The sequence below is a fragment of the Seriola dumerili genome, unplaced genomic scaffold (genome assembly GCF_002260705.1).
Source record: "Seriola dumerili isolate Sdu_G_001 unplaced genomic scaffold, Sdu_1.0 BDQW01000189.1, whole genome shotgun sequence".
Classification (NCBI taxonomy): domain Eukaryota; kingdom Metazoa; phylum Chordata; class Actinopteri; order Carangiformes; family Carangidae; genus Seriola; species Seriola dumerili.
The window spans coordinates 1,085,076-1,095,956 of record NW_019174444.1 but is presented as its reverse complement, the minus strand read 5'-3'; positions in this window follow the sequence as shown (position 1 = coordinate 1,095,956).

The window sequence follows — 10,881 nt, the reverse complement described above, 5'->3', positions numbered from 1 at the left end:
ACAAGACTAAAGCACTCAAAAGTCAATTGAAAAAAACAAAAAGAAAGATATTTGCACTGCTAGCATTATAACCAGTGTTAGAATAAAAGCACAGCTCTGATAGGTGAGATAAAACTGTGAGAAAGGGCTCTTACATCTTATTTCTTAGAAATACTGCTGAATTTTAATCCTTATCTGAGGTGTAAGCAACAGAGGATCCCATTGTTTGGTCAGCTATTGTCTAGTGTCACTATTTGTTGCCCTTAGATGGTCATGCATTCTTTTGCACCGATGTTCTCTACCATATATTGAGTGTATGGAGTGGTTACCTAGAGGATGAACGGTCATGCAAAGAGACACAGTCTGATGAACTGTGATGCTCTCTGTATTGAGATATGTACTGAGGCTTTTCTTGGAATGTCTTTAAGTATCTCTACCCGGATTTCAGTCTTAGACGGAGGCCTAGTTTGGGAGCAATTTAGATTAGAAAGACTGTGGGACTGTGGACAGCCACAAGGGGCAATCAGACCCATTACTACATGTTGAAGCTCCACTTTAGGTGCTATCACTGTTTGATGAAGAAAAATCTCATGTATTTGAATTACAGTATGTTTCTTGTCTGCAGTCATTTGTCAGTCAAAAGACAAACTCTGTTGAAACAAGACTTTCAATTTTGCACCAAATTTATCCCACTTTTAACAAACTTTTTTTGCATTAGAATAATTGTTTTTTTTTTTTTTTGTCTAAATCGACCTACAAGTGCGTTCAACCTCCAACAAAGTGTTAAAAACCATAATTGCAAGCCTTTGCTGCAGTACATGTATTGTGTTCTCAGCCATTTATTTAATTTTTTTCTTTAAACTCAACCACCAACCACTCAGCTTTAACCCATGCAAATGAGCATCTTTTGATATGCGAGCTTTGCTTACTCAGTTGCATCAAATGAACAAACTGAGACTGATTATAAAACGTTTACTGACACCTCACTCTGGGTTTTTTAATTAATTTAATTTTAATTTATACTATTTGAATCCTTGATGTTTTTGTCAGTGCTATATGTGATATCACGGGATGGCGTTTCAATAGCAGGTCACATTTAAGGATATTTTGTGTGTCAGGTCTATGCATTTTCAGCTTTTTGCATGTCATTTAATGTCATAATGTCATTTAACTCAGTTTTTGTCAGGGTTAGGGGTTAGTCATGCGGACAGTGAAAAAGCTGTAGTGATAACACTTGAAATAGACGTGTTATTTATCTCACCATTTGGTGATACCAGGCTGCATTGTGTCCCAGGTTTTCCATAGAACTGCTGGCTTTGGCTACTGTACGGCCATGGTCCCCAAAGGTTCAAAAACAGGTGAGTACTGGCATTATATATATATGTTATTAATAAAACTGAGCTGCTCAGTTGGTGCATGAGAACAGCGGCGTCTTGTGTTCATATTTTTAACCTGGTTGTGATCTAATGGGGCTCTTAGGCATCCCCCCCAGACCTCATCCAAAAATTGCTTCTAAGATGTGGCCGTCTGTCATAGAAATGTGTCAAAAACCATAGATGACTCAAATTCAGGGAATCTGTGGCCTAAAATCAGAAGATACACATATAAATCAGAGAGAAAAATTAGTTTTCAAACTCAACTTCATCACCGAGACTACCTGGGATTTTCTACAAATGATTTTCTTTCGAAGAGTTTCAACTAGATGCTTTTATTGTGAAACTTAATTTGTGGTATTAATGCTGCATGTACCATCATATTGTATTTGATGAAATGTCTTTTATCAAATTAGAAAATTGAATAGTGGCAAGGAAGCACAACGTCGGGGAAACCAGATAAACCAGAGATGACATTTACCTGTACGAGGGAGTTTCAAATGAAAGGTCACATCTCACTCCGAGCTTTGCTTTATCACCTCTGGGACAGAATAGAGGCCAAGGCCAGTTTAGGACACTTACGTCTCAGGGGCCTTACTTTACCTCAAACCACAGTTTTATTCATATTATTTGCATTTGGACTATAAGCCCCTTTACCTCACACTACCTAAAATTGGAAGTCCTTTTTTCATCTCAGGCTGTCCATCTCGAGCCGTGGTGAAGACCTTTCAGTTTCATTTGGGCTCAGCTGTGATGGAGAGGAAGCTCATCTTCAACTCAGCGTGCTCCTTTCACAGTTCACCTCCTTCTGGTTTCTGCCGCGGAGATGACAGAGCGGGATTGGGATCATCCTCTCTTCGGGGGATGCTGTTATGCCACCCTCCTTGAAGTATTGTCACCAAAGAGAAAATGACAAATAAATCAGATGAGGTCTTTGATACCTCACTTTCACTCCTGCCTTTAGAAAACGGAGCAGCCTGGGACAAAAAAAGACCACCCACAGGCAATAATAGTATGTTATTTGATAGTAAATTACATCCTGATGGTAATCTGTTATTAGCCTTTTCCTTCTGAGGCTGAGAACTTTCCATTAGCATAGAAAGTAGGGCAAGGAACTGAGGAAATTCCTCTCATCAGTATTAAAGGGTACTAAAACAGGTATTAAAAAACAGAGCAGTATTGAAACCAGAATTAAAAAGTATCCCCATTAGCACCATACCTGTATCAGATGGGAAATTGTTAATTTTTGTTTTTGCACTGAGCTAAATTGAATATGGCTGTAAAGGACTAATTACTCTGTTATCTACTTGTCAGCTCTCTCTCTCTCTTTAATGTTATTTTTTGAGCATTTTATGCCTTTTTTGCAGTGAAGACACAGGGAGAGAGAGAGAGAGAAAGGGAGTGACATTAGTTGGGCCAGTCAGGACTCAAACCAGGGACTTGCCGCCCACGGCTATTACGCCCACGTGGTATGCGCCCGAACTACCTTGGCTATCAGCTCGCCCCCATTTGTCCTCTCTTGAACCTCCTCGGACTTGATGCCTACATGTCCAGCTACGGCCTCAGGCCCAGGAAAGACAGACCCAGGCAGACACTCAAAGTAGTAGACTGAGGCGGAGTATCCTTCACCTCATACGAACCTTCTTTGCCAAAAGAGCACAGGGAGTTGTCATTATTGAGTAACAGAAAAATAATTAAATAAAGAAAAAGATTCTGTTTCTGTTAGTGTTCGGACCATTCAAAAGCATGTGCAAAACAGCTAACAGCTTCTGTTTGATGCTAGCCAGGTTAGCTGTTTAAGCCAATGGTGCTAGCTCAAAACAGAAGTTGTTCTTTTAGACACATCTTAGCATTAATATGTTAACACACTGAGCAAAACATAGACAGCACACAAGTGCTTTGAGATGTGTCTAGCCTGGAGGTTTTTTATGCTTTTCTCACAGAAAAATTGGGTCAAAGCTCCAAACTATTCATACAAGTCTACAGGCAGTGACCGTTCCAGATTGTACTATCGAGATCCCACTGGTTTTAGCTTGGTGTACCCAACAAACCGCATGTACCAATGTCATACCATTTATATCAATGACCTCATTATAACACAATACAATCCCAAAATCAGAGCAAACTACATCCTCAAAAATAACCATACAGTTGAATCAACAGCTCTCTGAAGACCTGAACAGTATAACCTTCATGAAGGTTGGGTTTGTTGATAAGCTGTTGTATTTGACTGCAAATTTAGTGACAGAGAATTACAGTTTAAACTTTCAAAGCAAAAAGTGTGAAGGTCTTGCAATAAAGTGTGTTATTCAATCTTCCCTTGATAGATATAATCCGAAACATTGAGTCTGAATCAGCTTTGTTGTTGAGATACTGTTGTTCCAGACAGTATGAACATCTTGCTCCTTGTGTTTCTCTTGATGATGAACACGCAGATAAAAAGCTATAGTGCACTGAAGAACAATGCAGCTCTCCACATGCTCCAACAAGGAGGGCGCGCTCCTTTGTTTCCCCCTTGCGAAGCATTAACCAGCTGTTAAATTTGCTGTGCTTTGTGATGCCGATCGCAAATCACCTCCACAATACAGAACGTACACATTAGGCTCCAGAACAAACATGTCGAGCAGCTGTTCAGATGACACACACGTTAATAGAGCAAGTCTCAATGTGTGAACTTCCAGTGTCCTGCCAAGGCTACTGATGCATGTGTGCAACATCGCTGTGCAGTCAATAAAAAAAACAAGAAAAAACTAAATGGAGACAAATGGGGACGAGTTTCCCTGCAGCCTTGGTGTGACTTTATGGCTGACGAAGTGATGAAAACACAGCAGAAGCAATCATAGTCGAGCGACAGCGCCCAGTGTTTCCTGTCTGCCTTGTGTGTGTTCATGGCCCGTATGTGGTGGAGAGGAGAACATCCTAGACTCAGGTCAATGCCACAGGAAGTGTCTGTAATGGTTCTCGGCATTACATCAGGCTTGTTTGTTTTGTTTTGTTTTCTGAAGGTCCCTCAGAGCAGTGACTCAGTGAAGAGAGGAGAGAGAATGAGTGAAAGGGAACATTGACAGAGAAAAATGAATTGCTGGGAAATTCCTGCCAACGGATCTGCCCATATAAAGGGATGGGTAATGATTGAGCTTCTTTTGGTTCTGATGTTTGTTTTTAGTCATTTAGTTGGTGAGTATTATGAAGTGAGGTGAAGTATATCATGAGCTAATGCCGGATATTCCCCCCTTTACTTTAAGAATAACACACATTGGCCAGGCTTGATTAATGAATGGTTTTAGTCTACGGGAGTATTTTGGATGTATACTATCACACTTTATCACATGACTGTATCAGTCTGGAATAACATAGTTAGAACTGTTATCAAATTTAAACTTTAGTTTCGTTATCTACATGTTTATGACCTTGAGTGTTACAAGTATAGGATCAGGGGATTGGTCTTTACTTTTGATTTTAGATGTGACTCAAATGTGAAATAAGTTTTTCCATTTCACTTTGGCGAAATATTGCTTCGTCAAATAGTCAATCAATAAATAGCCAATACATTTGTTTGCTCCATTTGAGAGTGTTTTCGAGATTCACGTTTCCATAACTCATTTATTTAATTCACAATTTCAAACTGTGGTTAATGGAAACACGGCTTGTGACATGTGGTAGTACAGCAACATCTTTACATGAGGCCCAGTCCTGGATTTCTTCAATGGAATCAAAATCTTTGGACGTGTGTTTCCAGTGGATATATTTGCACCATGAAGGTAAACTGACTGCAGGGCTCTGTTCTGTTAAAGATGTTTTCATAATGATGTATTCATAATTATACTGTAATTATTTAACTTCAGCCTAAGTGTAGAAAAGACTCAAATATTTGCTGAAATCTCATATTAGAAGATGAGCTCCCGACATGTTGTCAGCTGGCGTGAGGGGAGGAGGAAAAAATGTTTATCAGAGTTGAACAGAACTTTAAAAAAATGAAAAAATATAAAGATTCATGGCAGTTTGGGTTGGGATGCCTAAAATTAGAATATTTTAGATCCACCCAGATATACCCTCATATTCATAATTAGAACAAAAAGTGCTAGAATTCGTGCTTGGACAGATTTTTTTTTTTCCCCCAAGCCTCTCAACATTTGTGAAGTGGTAGTGTTTGGTCTCTGTGGGAGTGTGTCTGGCAGTGTTCATGTAGGAGCCTCAGGTTGCTCATCTGTCTGATCATCCTCAGGGGAGGAGAGGAGCAGCCTGCTGCAGGCCTGGCCAGATGCTCACTGTGGCTGTTAAACAATAACCACTGGAGTGTGCTCCCCCTTCAGCAACACTATGATCCGTAACTACCCCCAGGGGGCTGTTTAGACAGAGGTCAGCCCAGCCTACAATATGCAAACTGTCCTGAGATCCACAGTGATAATCCGTGAAGTAATTTCTCTTTTTTTCCCATTGCTGGTGTTAATTGCTTTGCACTATTTAATATCAGAGATTACTGTTCAAAAACTGAGATTTCCTGTTTGAACTTTATTCTTTCTATGTTAAGTTGTTCTGTTATGTAAGATGTTTACAGTCATATCACCTACTTTATTACCCTTGTCTTTCTTCGAGGCGTTTGAATTCTCAGGTTTCATTAATAGAAACTGCGACAGGGGGTTGTGTAGCATCCACCAGCGATCAGTGCAGTCTGCAATTTTACCTCAGGCTGTGAAACGGAAGTCACACAGGCATTAGTCAGCTGGATGCTGCACTTAAAGTACCAGGTGGTTTTATAACAAGACTTAGAATCTACAGCCACTGAGCTTTGAACTAAATGCTCACATTAGCATGCTAACATGCTCACATTTAAAATGTTAACATACTGATGTTATGCAAGTGATGTTTATCATTTTGGATTTAGCTGTTAGCATGCTAAAATGAACTAAACAGCACTAAAGACAAAGTACAGTCGAGACTGATGAGAATGTCAGGTTGTGATCAGGTTTGGCCACAAACCAAATATGGGTAAATTGAGATTTGAAGCCGATAACGGTGCTGGATGAAAATGGAGATGGAGATCACCAAGTTGATTAAAATTCAGGATTCATTGTCAGGGAACCATGTTTTTCTTCCAATCCATCAAGATGATGTTAAGATGTTTTACCATATAAATGCCATTTTGACCTGCCGGTATCACTAGATTTTAAGTAATTATGTGGGAACCTGAATGTCCCAAATGTCATGGCAGTCCATTTAATGGTAAATAATGAGATATTTTATTAAAATCAAAAATCTTATCCTCCCGGAGGTACTGGTCAGAGTATCAACAAATCCTCAGGGGACCAAAACTGCATATTTGTCCAAGATTTTGTCAGCAGGAAATCACTTGAATTGGATGAGCTGTCTGTCTATCATGGGCTAACTTCAACCCATCAGACCAGTTGGTAAATTGCTGAAGCCAGTTGGAAGAAGAGTGAAGACATACTGTATGTCCCATCGAGAACAGAAAATGACCATATCATGCAATAATGGTACTTATTACAGTGTGTGCTTTTGTGCATCAGTCATATATTATGTCTTTAAAACATGCAACGGCAAAAATTAAATCAATTACATAGAGATGGCTCCAGAAATATCTTGGAAAACAAACAAAAGAAAGTATTGAATCATTACAGACCGTTCACTCTCTGTTTCTGGAGTGTATAATTTTTGCCAGTATAGATGTGTTGATGTGTAGTCACTGAGAAAACAGGATACACTACACAGATTAGCATGTAGTATGGACTTGGAGCACAACACTCAAGTGTCCGGAACAAACATCATAGAATAACATACAACAGCTGCTGAACAGCTGACTCACCACGTTGTAGACCTATACAGTTAACATGGCCGAAAAATAAAAATACAATTATATACAATGCACTTCACTGCCAAACATTCAGCTGGTTTTACATCCAATCAAGTGATATAAGCCTGTGATAGAAAGCATGTTAGTATCTTGTTTCCTCTCAGCAATATGCTACTGTCTCATCTATGAGCTGGCTATCACCACCTCATAATGACGTGTGCGTATTTATCATTTCCTGTGTGTTCATGTACATATTTACTAACAGTATTTGATGGAGCCACAGCAACGTGTCCTGTCCGTTAATGCTGCATGCCTTTCTGGTGTTTCGGTTGTCATTAGGGGAAGAACCTGGTGCCATTTTTTTTTATTTATTTAATTCAACCAGTTGATTTTCTTCTTCAGTGCTGTCTTTTATTCTAGAGAAGAAGAATGTTGCCTGTCACACTGCATTGGAAATCATTTAATTAATTTGTTTTGAGAGTGTCTGTGCTGTCACTTTATTCTCAGACATCCTTGAACCCCTGTTGATTCATTATTATACCGATTGTGATGGAATAATAAACCTTTTAAATGTGTGTGTGTTTGTCTTGGAGGTGTTTATTGGAGAGAGGTGACTGTAATGAGAGAGGAGCAGGGTTATGTCGCAGAGCTAAAACAGATTCAACAGCCATGAATAAAATATAACCGTGATGCTCTCTCCGACAAAAGCACCTCCAGCAGATGAATGACGGGGACTTGTGGGTGGTCCTTTACCAGAAGAGCGCGCCCCGGAGAAATCACTGATAATGATTAACTTTTTTTTTCTTTTCTTTTTTTTCTTCTTTTTTTTTCTTCTGCTGTACCCCAGTGTCAGGGTTGCGAAACATCAGGCCCAGACAACAACAGGACTGATATTTGACTCTCGTCAACATGGCATACACACAGTTTGAATGTACCTGCTGCCTTGGAGACCATAACAAACAATCAGTAATGTCAATAGGCTATCAGGGACGGGCAGGTACTGTTATTCCCACTGACTGTTGTTTGTGACTAAAAATAAGACGTAACACAAGTGGACGATCCAGTCCTATGGGACCTGAGGGTACAGTATGAAGAGAGATATGTTGAGATATTATGTTAATATGATGATTATATTCAAATGCTGCTCTTTACATTTTGCCAATGACAATAAAGCCCCTTGAAACAGCCTGAATTGATACATTCTTTTACTGGATTGCAAGTGTTTTTCCCTGTTTGGAATTGAACTAAACAATGGCTGCTGAGTGTTAAATGAGAGGCAATTGTGTTTTTTCAGGCATTAAAATTACACTGGGGAATGTGAACTCTGCAAACTTTGGTCTTTAGTAATATCAGGAAGAGCAAACTACAGTGGCACTGTAGTGCTTCATTTACATTATCATTCTTATTAGGCCATGATTTTCTAAAACCATGTTTAAACTATACTGAACAGAATATGAATATCAAAATACTATCAAACTGCTTTTTTCCCCATGTGTGTCAAGGGATTGACACACAGGCTGCAATCAACAATTATTTGCATTATCAATACACAAATTGTTTAGTGTATAAAATATGAGGAAATAGTGAAAAAAAACTCATTATTATTCTCTGAGGCCCAAGTTAAAGATTAGTTTTTTGCTTATTTGCCTTTATTTTATTTAGTTGTTAGTTGTGCTTGTTTTCCTATTTGGCTATGAATATTCACATTTGAGAGGCTCAAACAAGTGAATTTTTGGCATTTTTCCTTTAAAAAGAAAAAAGAATCTAATATTAAATGTGTTGCCAATTAATGCTTTGATCGACTAATCAAATGAAACTAATCATTTCTGCTCTTGAGTACTGGTTTTGGCCACATATAGTGGTGTTGAAATCGGGGCCCATACCTTCTCAGGAGGTTAATCTAGACTTGAGGAACCATTAACATCCATTACAAGTTGTGTCTTGGGCCATCTGAGAAATGCAAGTCCAATATTCACTCATATTTAGCTCTAGTTTGGTCTTCTAAGAAAAATATCTTAGTCTTCACATGCTAGATTTTGAATGCCATTTTGATAAATAATGTTAGCTAGCTGCTAACTTTGTCTGCCATTCGTTGCAGGGAATGTAGCTTACAGTGCCAAACTATATGGTGCAAAATCTAAAACAATGAACAAAACACCCAATAAAGCTGTTTTGTGTATTTATTACTGCAAACAAGCCCTTGTGCACACACTGCATAAGGTCATCAGATTCGGTGTGGAACATATTGATGAATTGAGCTTTAGATTTACATCTTACATCATCACAGTCATGTGAGACCGGTGCATCATCTAATAAAAAATAAATAAATTTAAATTCAGGTTGTTGTAACAGAGACAATCCAATTTGTTCTGTTGTTTTTCCTGGACTGCTTCTGTTGTTTGTCTCAGAGCCAAACAGGTGGAGTAATCAACTGCCTCTCTCATCCTCCCCATGATCCATAGTCATTGCAGCGCTGCACCATGGGTATTATGTTTACTATTGATTAAGAGAGGAGAGAGATACAGAGAGAAGGAGAGAGAGAGAGTTACAGAGAGAAAATAGAAGTGGATAGAGGTTGAGCACTGAGTGCTGTCAATGAGGAACCTCATGAATCCAGCCTTTTTCTTTGTTATAGTCAATTGAAGGGAGAATGAGGTTAAACTCAACAGCTGCTTTGTGGTCAAGCAGAAAATAAGGCTTTACTGATAAAATTCCTTGTTGAAATTCAGGGTTAGCACAGAAAAGCAGTGCTGTATGTAAAGCAGTTCATGAGTTTGCTTTTCAGTGTTGATCCATAAGAAGATATATTTGTGGTTTTAAGAACCAAATGTAGTTTTACATCTCCTCTCTCAGGCTTCTCTTTGGAGCTCTAGCAACAACAGGTCGATGAACCAGAGCCTCGCTTCTGATTGGCTGACTTGGTTTTCTGAGTCATTGAAAAAAATAGCATATTTTAGGTAAAACACGAAGAGACACAAAATCCTAGTTCAAGGTGGGCGGGGCTTGGGGCATGGCTAAGGGCAGTGACATCACAAAGTTCCAGAAGTCCTGACGGCTAGTTTTGAGGCTCAGTTTCTGAATACAGGCTGTGTGCATTTCCCTGTGGACTGAGGCTTTGATACTTTCACAGTATTAATATAGAACCTAGACCTGCTTTATAATCAAAAAAAGACATGGAAATCTCACATATGTGACCTTTAACCTATTACGTGAGAGACAGTGTATTTACAACTGCAGAGCACCAAGGCAGCATCATCATTGATAACTGATCTTATCAAAAAAGGAAACTGCGCCTACACATGGTTAACTCACTCTGATGTGCAATTACATGACTGTAGTTTACACTTTCATAACCATAGATTAAGTTATACCATCATCATCACATCCTGATATGACGCTCACTTTGTAATCACTTCCTCAGTGAGATGTGTGTTGGCTGTGCTTGTTGTCTACTGGCCCAGATAGGCTTGTGTTTTGTCTACTGAGCACGGCGCTGTCCCACATTCACTTTGCCCTTCATTCCCTGAGTGACTAACACGTTGACAACAGCAGTGAAAGTCAAGTCAGTGGATGTGTAATGTCACGGTGGGTGACTTCATCGCACTGTTACCCCAGATACTTCAAGAGAGTGCTGCTTTCCTAGCACTGCTGCTGCTAAATAAAATGAATTGTGGCATGAATATTTGATCATTAGTCTGTTTTTTCCTCATTCTAAAA